The sequence below is a fragment of the Anser anser genome, assembly GCF_964211835.1.
Source record: "Anser anser genome assembly, chromosome: 20".
Classification (NCBI taxonomy): domain Eukaryota; kingdom Metazoa; phylum Chordata; class Aves; order Anseriformes; family Anatidae; genus Anser; species Anser anser.
Genome location: NC_139741.1, coordinates 413,310 through 428,602, shown reverse-complemented (window position 1 = coordinate 428,602; position 15,293 = coordinate 413,310). Strand labels below are relative to the sequence as shown.

Below are 15,293 nucleotides of genomic sequence, written 5' to 3'. Positions count from 1 at the left end.
AGAAAACAGTGCAGGTGGCTCCCATCGTGCTGATGTCCCGTGAGGCTCCAGACACCCACCTGACATGCCCTGGGTGCTGTCAGCTCCCAGCCTTAGCTAGCTGACAGGAAAACAGGCTCTGCCTGTCCTGCCCATCATGTTACATTCAGCTCAACTATGCTGAACAGAGCCAAGCAGCACAGACTCTGTTCTTTTGCTCATTCAATTTCCTATTTTTAAATCGCTGAAAGACAGCTTTTAATGTGACAAATTTTATTTTATTTTTTCTGCTAGAAATGTGACAGATAGTCTCTTGTATCAAAAAGAAGAAGTCTACAAGTTATTAGAAGTGGCATATCAAATACAAACTGGGTTATGGACACAGAAGTAATTGTTTCATTGAGAGATACCATTAGAATAGTATTTAAGACTTCTAAAGCCCTGATAGACAGATAACAAGTGTGGGAAAATGATGAACACAGACAAGAGCCCAACTTGCTAGGACAGAGCAGGGCTCCCACTGAGGTGCCAGGAGAGGCGATGAGACCCAGCCTTTGGCTGTCCCCAGCCTCCTGTTTGGAGACACCGGTTCAGGCTCTCACAGGGAAGTGCCGGGGCTGAAATCAGATTGCTGGAGCTCCAGACAATGAAAAATGACTACACGTGCCATAAAAAGCCATAGGTTTTCATTGATTCCATTACTTCTGAGAGACCAGTATTTCCCCCAGAGAACGACAGAGTGGAGCTGTACAAGTAATTGATTTCCTGGCTCACTAACCAAATGGTAACAACAAGCATTTTTTTCCAGGCAACACAAAAAGTTGGAAAATGCATAATTTCATATTGAATGAAGCATCTTGTTCACCAGCTCAGGTATGAGTGTCTGTTTTTCTTTAAGTGAAACCAAAATCGTTTTTACCCTTGACACTTAAGAAAAGGTACGGAAATAAACATTTCAACTCTTTTTAAAATGCGAAGGGTTTCTGTCAAGATCATGTAATGTTGTCCATGCAAGACTGAATAATGAAGCTCAATCTGAGTTTGTTTTTTGAGAGAAAATACTAAAATAAAAGGAAAAAGCATGAATCAATGTAATCACTTGAGGAAAAAGCAAACTCTGAATACAAATCAGATGGCCTTTAACTACCTGGTATGTAAAGTCACACTCGTGAAATCTTGTCCTGTCCTTCAAGATCACTCTGAAACAAGATAAACATTGGAATGCTCCAGGGCTATTTATTGAAACTTTCCATCAGATTTCTCCAAGGACCAACGTCTGATCCCAGCCACTGAACAGCTGAAGTGACATTGGTGGAATTGCTGCATGGAGAGTGGCTCTGGATGCAACAGCCCCCGCCATGCCAAGAGAACGCGGCACCTCTCAGCAAAGCCCATCACAGACAGCCGTCTGTGAGAAACGGCTCCTTTCAGCAGAGCCCCATAGCCCTTAACAGAACAGACCACTTAAGCATTTAGTGTTTTTTTTTAAACTGACTTATTGCATCGAATCAATATGGGCACGCAGTTACGGAAAGGTGATGGAAAAATAATTCACAGACCTGACAGAAAAACAGATTTGCCACTTGTTAGTGTGAAAGCCAGGACTTGGTTTTGTCAACCAGTTTACAGTGATCCCATAGACTTTCCCAGGGAGACAACTTTCCTGTACCAGTGCTACAGCTCCTCACCTCTGAGAGCGGGCACATGCATGAAAGGTGAGAAGAAAGCCCAGCATCCTGCAAAACACCCCACTAGTACAAGGCAGCACTAATGAAGATGCCAACGTGTTTGTGCTTCATTTCTATCCTAATGCATGCTGCACTATGTGGGGTACAGCTCTGCTCTTCTGCTGTTTTCTTTTCTGCCTGTTTTGAAAGGACTGGGAGTCAGTGAAGATGTAATCTGTTAAAGCTGTAATGACTGCTGTTGAGGTTTAGTCAAATGTGAGAAACAGTGAAAATTTTTATATTGCAGCTTTGTGTTGCTACAGACCCCAGCTGTATTGCATTTGTGTTGCGCAGATGAAAATTTAAAGTCAAACCTGTTTGGTACCATCACAGGTTTTTTTTTTTTTTTTTTTTTTTTACAGGTTTATCCATGTATACAGTTGCTAATCTGGGTTAAGTGGCCAATTAGCTTATGTTTGTGGGAAATCACAACAAGGAATTCAGCCAAGTACATGTTTATTTATTGTCCAACCACACCCCCCAAACCACTCTCTTAATAACTCATTTCATAAAGGAGAGATGTAGAGAGACAAGCCCCTTTGTCAGTTGCTGCAATGCAGCAGCTGCAGTGAGAGTCCAGCTCCACAGGTGATGGGTATCCACCATTATCATCACATGAGCACAGAGGTGGCTTCACCAAAGCCATTATCAGCCAGGGGTGTCTCTTGGACAGCACTAAAACATTAGCAGTTTTACATTATTGATCATTACACTGTGAAGAATCTGAATTTGAGCACATATTCTAGTGCTAGGTGAAGCCAGGGCCTAAGTAGTTGCAGAACAGATGCTTAGGACTTTAATGATCAGAACTGAACTATTGAGATTTAGCTGATCAGGAAACCAAAAACAGTAAACACACAGCTTTTGGAAAGGAACACATCAATTCTGCTGGAGTTCTCTGGGCATAACAGAGTAGTCACAGACACTGAAGAACCTGAAAAGCTTTTAAATATCTGACAAACCTGAGTCCCTTATAAGACTTTGGATTTGGGAATGAGCAAATCTAAGACAAATAAAATGTAATTACTAAAGAAAAAGAGCAAAACAAAAAGTACCCGAGACATCTCATGACAAAAAACCACAGCCATCCTGGTGTTGCATGTTCACTGAAAGCCCAGTGAAATGGGATGAACTGACCCTTCTTGGAAAAAAAATCCCTTTTTTCCCTTAAAAAAATAACATACTGTGTCTTAACTTTTAGAATAAATTACATGGGAACTTTCTTTGAATGCTAAAAATAATGCCGTTTTAATATGCCAGAGGTTGACATTTATGGATGAGCATGCTTGTACACCTCAGACATTCCAGCTGCTCACAGTAGTTTCCCACCCTTCTATAATCAGAAACCCCCATTACTGTGATTCCCACTGCACATAATATACATATTTCAAATATAACATATACAATACCTGTTTTCTTCATAGACAGTTTATGTGAAATGTCATTAATGGATAAAAGCATAGAAACAAAACCCAATTTGAAACACTGAAAGCAATTAAGTGTAGCAATTGACAAGCAGGGGATATGGTAAATTCATCAACATTGGATTCTTCAAAGATCACATTGTCTTTTCAAAAGATGTTTAAACAGCACTAGATGCAGGAATTACTGAGTGAAAATCTAGGCTTCAGGTTGTGTAATGCATCACACTAAAATATCCATGTTTTAGGATACATTAGTAAAATAGAAACCTTTTATCCCCCAGGGTTCCTGTCTCTCAATAGATTTACAATTAGTACTGCATTACACCTTTCCTGCAAGAACTTCCACTGGCTGTGTTTTTTAGCCGTATATTTTACTTCTGCTGAATTTGTGAGTGTGGAAAGAGTGAAAGCAATTAATTGTTGTGCTTGCTCCAGCTTGCTAGCTCTGCTGTTTCAGTGTAGTATTCCGTGGTACAGACAAAGCTCAAAATATTTAGACTTTCTCTATAAGACAAATTCTTCAAGACAGACTTCACCAGCTGGACTTTCCAGAGGTGTTTAAGAGAAGTAGCTACTGAATGGATACAGATGTGGTTGCCTCCAAGGACCCAACCTGGACTGCAATATTAGTCCCACAAGTACATTGGGTGCTGGCAGATCTAATCAAGAGGTGCCTGGAAACACTACTAGACATAAATAATAGTTAACAAATGTAAGTGAAAATGAATTGAATTCTAGCCTCACATAGTTTATTGTTTGACCCTCAGTCTAGCTGCTTAATAGAACAGAGCAAGATAGAATACCTACAGTAGAAGCACTGAGAAGAGCAGTACAAACCCTTTTGACCCAATGGAGATGAAATGTGGGACACTAATTTGCTTTTTAAAATGTAGGACAAATGACCAAAATAGAAGATGCAGCAAAATTAGTAGAGCAGAAAAGTCCAAATGATGTGGTAATAATTCATTCTATTAAAACCAAATGCCTGGTGACACATGGTGTAATTCAATATAGCTATTGTCACGACTTCATAGTGACATAGCAAGGAAGGAACAATGGGTCAAAGAAAAGAAATACACTTTTCATGGCAAAGCATGCTGTTGCCTTTCTTCCTTTTTGGTTTTCAAATACTTTTTTCATTTCTTCCTTTTTTTAGTGTACTGCTGGCATGAATTCAGATCATATAATGCATAAAACTCATCCTCCTTAATGGGCTTCAGTAACATTTCGGACAGTAAAACCTATTCTACTGAAATATATGGATGAAATTAAAAAGGATGTGTTTGTCTGATTTTCAGAACTGTTGTGTACCCCCAGCTCCAACTTATTTTTCTTGCTTTTATTTCAGAGTACATAGAAGAGTCACCACATTGCCATGAAGATTAATGTGTTATTTACATGAGGCATTTGGAGAGATTGAGCTGCTACCTTTTTGCAGGAGGTGGTTAATCAAACTGGTTTAATTTCAAACCAAAGAAAAGCTGATTGGTAATCTAGGCACATGCATTTCTTCATTACCCTCAGTTAAATCCATAATTCCACCAGTCAATTACTATTTCATGTTGTCTTCACAGAGTTACAGCAGGAACCACAATTTCATACCAGTAGAGGGTATCAGATAAAGTACACAAAAAGAAAACATTTCAGTTGCCAGACTGGGGATTCCTATCCTGCAGCTATGCGAGGTGAATAAACTCAAGATGTTTAAGCCTTAGGAGGGAATCTGTCATAATAGGTCAATCTAGACTGATGCATAGGAGTTTAAATGAGGAAACCCTCGCTGATTAGAAAAGTGTAGAAGAATCCCTGGGCATTCATTTCAGAATATTTGTGTGCTGCTCTTTCAGATCTGTCCTACATCCAAAGCTGGTGTTCAGGAACAGAGAAGCTCACACAAGAAATCCATCCCCCTGTGGGATAAGACTTGGCAGTACATCTAAGGTGCCACAAGTCCTCCTGGTACTGGGATTAAAAAATAACAGCAGTAGCAGGAAGCACACTGGCAAACACATCAATCACTGAATACAGGACATTTGAAAGGAACTGAAATGAAGTTGGTACTTCCAGTCATCTTTAGTAAGTCATACAATAAATTTAGAATTAAAATTAATCATATAATAAACTTAATCATTTACTCAGATTTACATGAGCAATGAGCTCTTCCTGGGGACCATATTTATATATGCAAAAGAAATCCAAACATTTGTTACTCATTTGGTAACATGGAACAACAACATGTTTTGTGTTTCAAGGTTTAACCATGCCCTTCCAGTGGCTGCACAGCATCAGGGTAGCAGAGAGGACATCCAGGCAGGGAGCTGCATTGTCCTGATGCCTTGGAGAGGACTGCCTTTGCTATCCTGCTGTTGCAAGCCAGTGGAGAGACAGAAGGAAGGGATCTGATAAATGGAAAAGGGGAAAGAATTTAAGAGCATTTATCTCTTTCATCTCTGTTGCAGGCTTGGAGTCCTACAGATAACAAGCACAGAGCTCAAAAACTGCTTCAGCCCAAAATGTGCAAATGCATGTCTAGCTCTTGATCATCTGTTCAGACAGAACAGATACAAGTCTTAACTCTTGATGCAGGGTGTCATAATAACGATAAATAATGCAACAGAAGTGGAGAAATGTTTTCCACCTCCTGCATTTGATTTCTGCAGGGGAGCTCTGGATTATTGTGAAGGTATCCATCACTAAGATTTTCACACTTACCTTCTTACATTGAAAATTGTACTTTAAGATCATGGAACCAGGTCTAAGGTAATCCTATTTGCTTCATACAACACTACATGTGAGATGTTTAAGATTTTTTTCTTAACTTTTCTTCTTGACATTTACCTTCTGTAACCTGCAATGCTTCCCAAATATGTTCATTACTACTGGCTTGCGCCACAGGGTATTTCAGATGACTGGGAATTCCATGTCCCTGGGGAAAGATGGATATCTCCCTTCCTAATAAAAATTATGGGGCAAAGTGTCTACCCGCATAACTTTACCAGCACTTCACCTTATGCGCTGAGTTCTCATTTATCCTGTCGGTAATAATAGGTGTAAGTGGCATTTAATCCCACTTTAACGATTCTTTAGAGCACTGTGAAGTGTTTACAACACCAAAAAACTCATCAGCTCTTCAAGAACTGCTCCCATGCGGGTCCATATCACAGGGGCCATCCATCAGGAGCAAACTGCTCCAACATGGGTCCCCCACAGGCAGCAGCTACCCCCAGATTCCCTGCTCCTGCTTGCGCTCCTCTCCACTGGCTGCAGCATGGAAACCTGCTCCGCTGTGGTACACCACGGGCTGCGGGGGGACAGCCTGCTCCACCAGGGGCCTCTCCACAGGCTGCAGGGGAACTGCTGCTCCAGCGCCTGGAGCACCTCCTGCCCCTCCTCCTTCACTGACCTTGGTGTCTGCAAGGCTGTTTCTCACTCCGCTCTCTCCCAGCTGCTGTTGCACAGTTTTCTCCCTTTCTTAAATACGCTCTCAAAGACGCAAACAACGTCGCTCACGTTTCAACTCTGGCCAGTGGTGGGTCCCTTTTGGAGCTGACTGGAGTTGGCTCTTCTTTGACATGGGGCAGCTGCTGGGCTCTGCTCACAGAGGCCACCCACTAGCAAAACCTTGCCATATAAACCCAATACACTGCTGTCAGGAATTCTCTCTTCATACATGTGCTACAGAATTCCTGGAGCGATGAGAACAGGCTTTTAACTCCAGAAGGTGTTTAGTATCACTGATAAGCAAGTGGACAGGGGAGTAGGGCATCTGAGGATGAGATAGAGACCCAGGGCATATGCAGCCCTCTCAGTCCAGCTGTGTATACAGACCGAGACAAAAACCAGCTCTGACAGGGGAAGGTAATAGCTGTGATTATTCTACTGTGTTGCATGGTGGGAAAGTGCCAAGAGCACCCCAGGAAGTGAAATGCATGTGGATTTATTTCTAACTTACAAGCCTACACTTCTAATTAATTCAAACATTTAGCCCATCTAATTAATGGGCAAACGGTATTTGAAAAAACAATGTTTAAATACTTAAGTTTTAATTTAATCACATATTTAATAGTACTGTAATTAATCTTCCAACTGTTAATGAATTAAATCATAGTTCTCCTGCAGTTTGATTTATAGTGTTTACTTCAGAAAAAAACAACCTATCACTTGATCCTTTGCTTTTGCATTATGAACTCAAATTTAAACCAATACTCTGCATCATATGGGCCAAGGTTTGTAGTAAACTGATGAGCACTATCAGCTTTAATCTAGAGCACATGCTTTCCTACACTGTTAATAGTATTTACCACTTCTTATATACATTTTCCATAGTAAAGAGTATACTTGAAAACTAATGACTGCACGTACTGGACTGATATAACATGCCTTGAATAAGGACAAGAGATTGAATAAGTGCCTTGATAAGGGCAAGTTGCTCTGCGTGAGGATCAGGGTTGAACCTGACAGTAAGGTTGGGTTCTCCCCATCCTCTGGGCATCAACTGGGCATAAAACCATATTAAGTTTTTACTAAGCACATATGTCCTGACTACTGTGACTCTTATGCCATTGTAAATACAAAGGATGTTGACCATATCACTGTCCTGCAATATTCAAAATGTGAATTTGTAGAGCAACATCCAAAGTTCTGTTTAGTTTGACCAATTCCTGTCACAATGCCTTTTTCCTTCACAAATAGCTTTAGAGCTGCTGCACTCCTTTTTTCTTCTCTTGCTACTTAGAAAATAGATTCCTATTTCATTTGGACTATAAGATTTTTAAAAATATCCAGAATCACACTAAAAAGCAAAGCCATTACAAATTTTCATTAAGAGAATATTTTTCAGTGACACTTCAAATACATTTGGTGGGTTAATCAGAACACTTCCGTATATTTGAAATATTTGCTTGGTTTTTTGTTATAAAACTGATGAAATAGGTGTTGAAACAATAAATTGCTTCTAAACAAAATGACAAACTTCTTGTAATAAAAAGGTCAAAACAGAGTGCCTCAACATTTAAAAATAACAATTTTCCAATATTTTCTTACACATACTAAAATAATAGGATCTCACACATGGACACACACAAAGTCAGTGGTCTTGTTGAAAGAACATATGGTAAAGAACCACCAAGTTCAGTATTTTCCAGCTAACTAATCTCAGTGCTATGCTCTCCCTAAGTGAGGGCATCTGTTCTGCCTAAGCGTACAAAACAATATATACAGTGCCTTTTCAAGAGGTTTATATAGAACTATAATGGCTATCTAAAACTGAAGGAGCTTTCTGATTTCCATGGACCAACACAAAAGACGAAATGACTAGCTCCTGAGTGAGGAGCCCCAATAGAAATCTGAGGTTCCATGTCCACTTCCCAGTAGCACGGATGGGTTTTCAATTTATATTGCAGCACTGATAATCTGAATAAAGAAATCATCCAGTTTAACACAAATAAGTGAAAATAAATTTTACATCATCTGTCAGAGCCTAATTACTTAAAGCATAAAAACTAATCCAACATTACTATTGTCATGAGAAATTCTGCACTGAAATGCAGTCATTTTCGTCTTGCAAGCCGTCAGCCAAACATTAATGCTCCATTGTTGCAGATGTATAAACCTGGTTTGCAACCCACTGGGAGTCCAGGGTAGAAAGCTTTTCCAGAGGCAAGCTGGAAAGAGGATTTCAGCCTCAGGGTAGGAATAGGTCAGAGTCTTTCAAATATTCCCCTGCATTCTCATGTCAGGAAATGTGACTTGCTTGATCATGGCACAGAATTGCTACGTTTACTGTGACTGAGAGCTGTAAACAGCACCTTCCAGCCTCAAACAAAGACCAGGCAATTTCCTAAGCACAGTTAGTATATTTGGGAATTAAACATCTATCTTTCATTTCATTCAAAATGTTAATGAATGTCTTCAAATTATCAGTACAAATTCAAAAATTCATGAAGTTCTACCCAAAATATGATAAAAATTGAATGACATTTGCCAACAATCTTTTTTATTTTTCTTTAAACCCCTCAAAACTCAATCTGTTAAGAGAGACCTGTTAAGATCTGTTAAGTATTCCTCCTCCCATGACTCTTTTCCCACTTTTTTTAATCTCTTTACTTTTTCATCCTTCCTCTTACTCCCCACTTTCAGTTGATGGGATTGTGATGAAACCAAGACAGACAACTAAGTGAACAGTCCAGGGGCAAGACTTCTGTGGCAAGATTTCCCACACATGCAAGAAGCGTGCTTGCAGGTTGTCCACCCCATCCACTATGAAGTCAGAAGATGATTGTTCTGCACTCCATGGTCTTCATATCTCATACATTTCCCTCTCCATTACAAACATTATCAGAGTTAATAATAAGTTGTGCTGTATGCTGATATGCCCCAGGGGAAGAAATGTCTGAATTTCTGAATGAATGACTTTTAATCCTACTTATATAAGTCATCTTGATAATTTGATGTAAGATTTGTCATGCACTGCAGTACTTTGCAATGAGCTTATACTTAAACAGCACAGTTCTAAACAGAAAGTATTAATAACACAAAGGAAACCAATCCTCTCATCCTCAGCTGATACAAGTCAGCAGTGCTTCACTGAAATCCAGGCACCCATCCTGAACAAACCATTATTTCAGCAAAAACAAGAGTTTGTCCTTGGTCCTTTACAATTTGCCATCAGATTACTTGAATCCTACATAAACACATCTAACTCAGATCCTCGTGATACAGTTATCTGCTGCATTGGTCTTCACTCTGTTTATCCTCTTATATCTTAACTTCTACCTTTTGTTTAGAAATAAGATTCTTACAGAAAGCATCAAAACACTGTAGCACTTGACTTCCAAATTTCTTTGATCCAAGTTGTTAATTCTACTGTGAGGGTACAAAAGGGCATTTTACATTTCTCTCTCAAAAGTTTTCCTTTTCAAGCAAGAAGGGCTTGAAGCTCTGAATACTCAATAAACCTTAAAAAATTCTAATCCTGAATATTTTTTGATTTCTTTCTCACACTGCTCCTTTTTCTCCTCTTACAAAGTGTGAGGAATACAGCCATGAACCATGAATTCTTGGAGGTGTGGCTGGATTGATTGTATGACCCAGACAACATTATTGAATTCATGAATTAATCAGAACCATCAATAACCCTGAGGTGGAATTTCCACACAAGGGTGCTTCCATAAGGCTCTGTTAAATGCTAAAACTTCCTTTCAAATTTCAGTGCTACATTTCCAGTTGTGGAAGTAACATATCAATTCAGACACCAGCAGTGCCACATTCATGCCTAAGGAGCCAATACAGCTGAGAAAGACCTTCCTGATACAGAGCTACAGGGGTATCATTTCACCAGCAGTGATGGAGAGGGGCCTTTCACCACAGGCAGTTCACCGGTGCTGCTGACAGGTTTCTGTTCCCAACAGCCCCAAAACAAATAACCTGTAGGGGTTTGAAGGAGATCAAACATCTCACTTCCCAGAAAGGTACTCCCTAGAGCATAGGAAATGGGTTAAGACAACAAAGCCCTAGGAGAAGCCTTTGTGGCTCCTCCTGTTAATCCATGTTCCCCCCTCTGGTGAGCCTCCCACCACTGTGGTAGCAGCTCACTGAAGCAGCTTCCCGTACCTGTGATGCAAACCACAGATCCAACACTGGCTATTTTAAAATTTCTGTTCTCAAAAGAGCCTGCCCCAAGAAGTTGCAAGGGACAAGCAGATGCTTTCTAGTGATACCCAGCTCCTTCCCCCAGTGAGAAAAGCACACAGGACCTCGTGCCAGAGCAGGAAAGAAAAACAGCAAGAGTGCTGCAGCAGCCCAGCACAAGGGCACAGCTTTTTCTGATCAAGGAAAACCAAGTGAGCTACTGTGCAGCATGCCAAAAGAGAACCATTTCACAGCATAACTGACTCTTCTGCACCGAGTTCACTGACAGCAGTCATGCTTCAGAGACGAAAGTAGGCTGCACCTTCTTTTCTATGGTTTTTGCACTCCTTTCTTAGCTCTGCTTTCTCCTTCCCTGGGGAAGGAGGGGAGGAAGAGGCAGAACAAGAGAGCTTGCATTTCCCAGATTAACCTTTATAGAGATAAGAGTCTTGAAATATTTATATGAAAAACATCGAGGTTCAGTGTAAATCCCATTGTGAGCCCTACAAGAGCAATAGGGTTTCTGCTCTTCCCTCTTTCTCCTTTGCTCCGTTTCTCCACACGGAAATAAACTGATAATATCCAGCTAGGCTGAATAAATTCAAAGCTGAATTTCAGCTATTGAGCTGAAGAATTACAATTGCCCAGAGGGAAGCAACTTTCCTTCTTACAGTGCAGGGGTGAGTAATGGAGCATGAATGTGTGAGCTGAGCTCCTGCACCCTCCTGACTGACACAAATACACATTGCCTGGAAGACGCTGGCTCAATTTGAGGTCAGGCATCGCATGTGTTACTGCTGAGGGAATGCGAGATATAATCATCAGCGAGGGGAGAAAGAACACATGACACAGATCTATCAAATAGCATAAAGAAATCAAATTAATTGTGAGAGATACAAACACCATATAATTCCTTCTGAGTGCTGCAGAACTGCTAAGCTCCCTCCAAAGATGAGATGTTTCAACCTAAAAACACGTGAGGGCCTAGCAGTTGTGATTAGCTGCTGATTTACCAAACATATGAGCTAGCAGCTAGTATTGCTGCTCCACAGAAATGATGGGAGGAGACTGTAACCCTCAAATTCCATGCCTGCTCTACTACCAAAAATACTGTAATTGTCATATTCACTTTTAAAATTATGTCAACTTTTTTTTCATTGTGATTTCCTTTCAATGAGCTGCAACACTTCCGAAAAAAATGAACCCCATCCTGGAAATATAGAAAGATGTTTTAGAAGAGTTTTTCAATACAACGGTGAGGCTGTAAATGGAAGGATCCCTCCCCTCCAATCTCAGGCATCCCCTGTCCACGTGAGCTTGTCTTTTTACCAATGCAAAACATTGCCATTTCTCACCAGCATTTCACGAGCATGACAGAGCTCATGAGCTGCAGAGACTTGAAATCAATAGAATAGAATACATATAAATTACGGTAAAAACCTATGCAGTACAGTAGTAAGTTACAGCCTTTTTAAAATCTAGTCGCAGAATTCTATGGCAAAGGTAGTGTTGAATGAAAAGATTTAAAATCACAATACCTTCAGGACATGAACAAAACAAAACCAGATCTTAAACTGGCATAAATCAAAGCAAATCTACTGGCACCAGTGAAGATGAATCATCCAAATACGTGGTCAACCATTGACAATTCCTTCAGGTCTTTTGCAAGTGTGTAAGCACAGAAAAAAGAACTAGCCACTCATGAGCAAACAAAGAAGCATAAGCTTGCAGGGGGATAGAACCATTTCAGCCCTTCAAAAAGCATGTACAAGAACAAGAGCCTTCTGAGCTTCTTGTTAGTGACCTGGGTGAGTTGTGATAATGTGAGTAGTTGTGTAATGAGAAGCACAGGAGTGGCTATAACTTAACATTGCAGATTTCTTACTCTGTTGCTCTCCTCAGCCTGAATACCGTAAAAGACCTGAAAATGATGAAGACAAACAGTGCAGTTATTCCCCCTCACTACAAAATTGCAGTACTAGTGCCATAAATTGTAGTCTCTATAGGGACAGAATGATCTAGTTTTTCCAAGAATTACTCTTGGGCTTTATAAAAGCCACATGCTACAATACATTTAATACAATATCATTTTTATAACATAGCACTGAGAGACCTACAGCATTTAGCAATAAACTGTAAGTGCTGATTTGCCGTTGCCAGAGCTGTTCCTGTAATAACATTTAAAGTACCATATTCAATAAAGATTTTCTTCACTATATATTGATTTGTATTTTCATAGTCAGAAGAAGCCTACCTGGCATCTCAACATGTCAGAACATAACACTGAATACAACCTGAACACTGCTTGTTCTCAATGGATTAAAAGCATCGGATGGTACTCCTATATCTCAGATTGTTTTCTTTTCTGAAACAGCCTTATATGACTAGCTAAAAAGCCATTTGTTCTGTGAGCATCACATGAAGTTTCCTTACATCAAATTATTTAAATATGCCAGCTACAGACTGACCTCTAACAGTACACTTTTTGTTAATTTCCCACCTTAATAACAAGTATTTACTACAGGCATAACAACCTAACTGGACTAGCCAGACAAAGGTAGTGGCCAAAAGGGAGCCCAAAAAACAGCCCAACTTCTCACCATACACAGACATCTGCAACAGCCTGAAAGCACCGCAAACTGGAGAGTCCAGCTGTTTCACCAATATGAAAAAAACTAAATAAATTCAATGCTGTAAATGCACGTATTATGCACACTGGAGTGGTGCATAATAGACAAATAATGTCATGTTGCATAGGACATCTCCAGAGAAAATAGATTCTCACACACTGTCTCCTTGAACTGGAGAGAAACAAATCCTTGAAGAATATTTCCATGTACGCCTTATTAATGGAAAACACACACATAGTAAAATCAATAAATAAAAATCAATGGCCTGTTAAAGAAACAAATCCACTACAGTATGTTGCTGGTGTTACAGTATTTCTTTATAGCAACAGTCACCACTGAATATCAATTGAAAATCAGCGTTACCAGTAATACTTCAACTAAACATGGACTATAGCTCTTTTTTTGTGTCATCTGTGTGCTGCTTTCTCCAATATTATCTCAAGCACTTCATTTTTTGGCTATAATTAAAAACACTTTCATGTGCAATCTGATAGCTGATCATCATAGTCTGTTCATAAAAATCCACGAGGAAATGCATCACCATGATCAGAGCTTTACACAGAAACTTTTCATGTATCCAATATGGTGGCACATGTTCTTTTAAGATGATCAATTAGGCATTCAGAATACACATTTTTTTCTCATTAGTGGACACAAACGATGCCATTTAATTTTGAAAAATTATACCCTTAGTACATTCCCAAAGCATGGCTTTGAATGACAGGCCTCTTGATTTTGTAGAGCAATATCTGAAAAAGAGGGGCACAAAATTGCAGTCTATAGCATGTCCATAGGGTCATTTCAATGCCTGTCAGAACAGGCATCCTGCAGCATTAAATAGATTATATTTGTAATAATTATGTTAGAATTGCAGTGATGAGTTCTGACAGCTGTAATTTCTGCAGGGTTATGACTGGAATGCAAAATCATATATTTGTGGTTTGCTTCTAGGACTATTTTTTTCAAGACCTAGAAAAGCTGAAATGAACATTAACAGTGACACACCTTCACTGTACAACCATGGCAAAAACAATGGAGCCATTTCAATTAGCTGTCAAATTCATACCCCTAAAAAGGTATGAATTAAATTCAGCATGAAATTAAGTCTGATAGTAAAAGGGGGCAAAGGGATTGCATTGTACTGAAAGCCTCTAAGAGATACCACAGCACAGTTTACGGAAATCCTCTTGGATGCTAACACTGAAGAAACAATCTTTCCCCAAGCACCAAATATACCAAAAAAAGTTGCTGAACTGTTTTTCATTTGCAGTCACAAATGAACATCAACATAAGAGATAACTATATGCCAACTGTTAAAAGGAAGAGAAAATTCATGGCAATATTTGCAATTAAGAGAACATGAGAATTTTTGGTTCTTGTCCAGCGGAAGGATAGGAGCCTTAAATCACATGTTTTTCTGGATAGCTATTCTTGTGAGAAAAAAAAATATGGCCTGCAATCTAACAATAGTTGTTTTACAGTAGCAGTAGTTTATTTTCCAGTCCATCATGTCACTAACATAACCAAATCCTCCCACAGCTCCTCCCCAGGGAAGATTTGCTAGGTTTGGCCAAAACTTTGGACATGGAACCTGGCACATCTGCTTGTTGGGCTGAGAACAAACTGCTGTCCCTGGAAAGACTGATAATAGCAGAAGACAGTGACCATAACTTGGAAAAGCATCTATCCTCCCTGGCAGACTGATCCCAGCTTACCTTGGTTCTTCTTATTTGTTCTATTTTTATTTTTATATGCACACACAATTTCTGTTCAAACACTTCATTTTTTTCCAACCCAGGAAAACACTGTGCTTGGCAGTCTGTGGGCCACTGTTTCCCTGGCAAACCCAACTCACCAGCTTCTCTCACCCTGCCTGTGCAGGTGAGATTTCTTATCCTTTCAAG

At 39.8% G+C, this 15,293-nt stretch overlaps 1 long non-coding RNA gene across 4 annotated transcripts in view; it reads right to left on the bottom strand.

The window, feature by feature from the left end:
• Positions 1-7,431: 7,431 nt before the first annotated feature.
• LOC310884338 overlaps positions 7,432-15,293 on the bottom strand; it is a 34,039-nt gene continuing 26,177 nt past the window's right edge. The window contains exon 4 of one of the 4 annotated variants that reach the window (XR_014574174.1): positions 7,432-8,542. This is a non-coding gene — a long non-coding RNA (uncharacterized lncRNA). The other 3 variants (XR_014574175.1, XR_014574176.1, XR_014574177.1) reach the window with 3 other exon arrangements.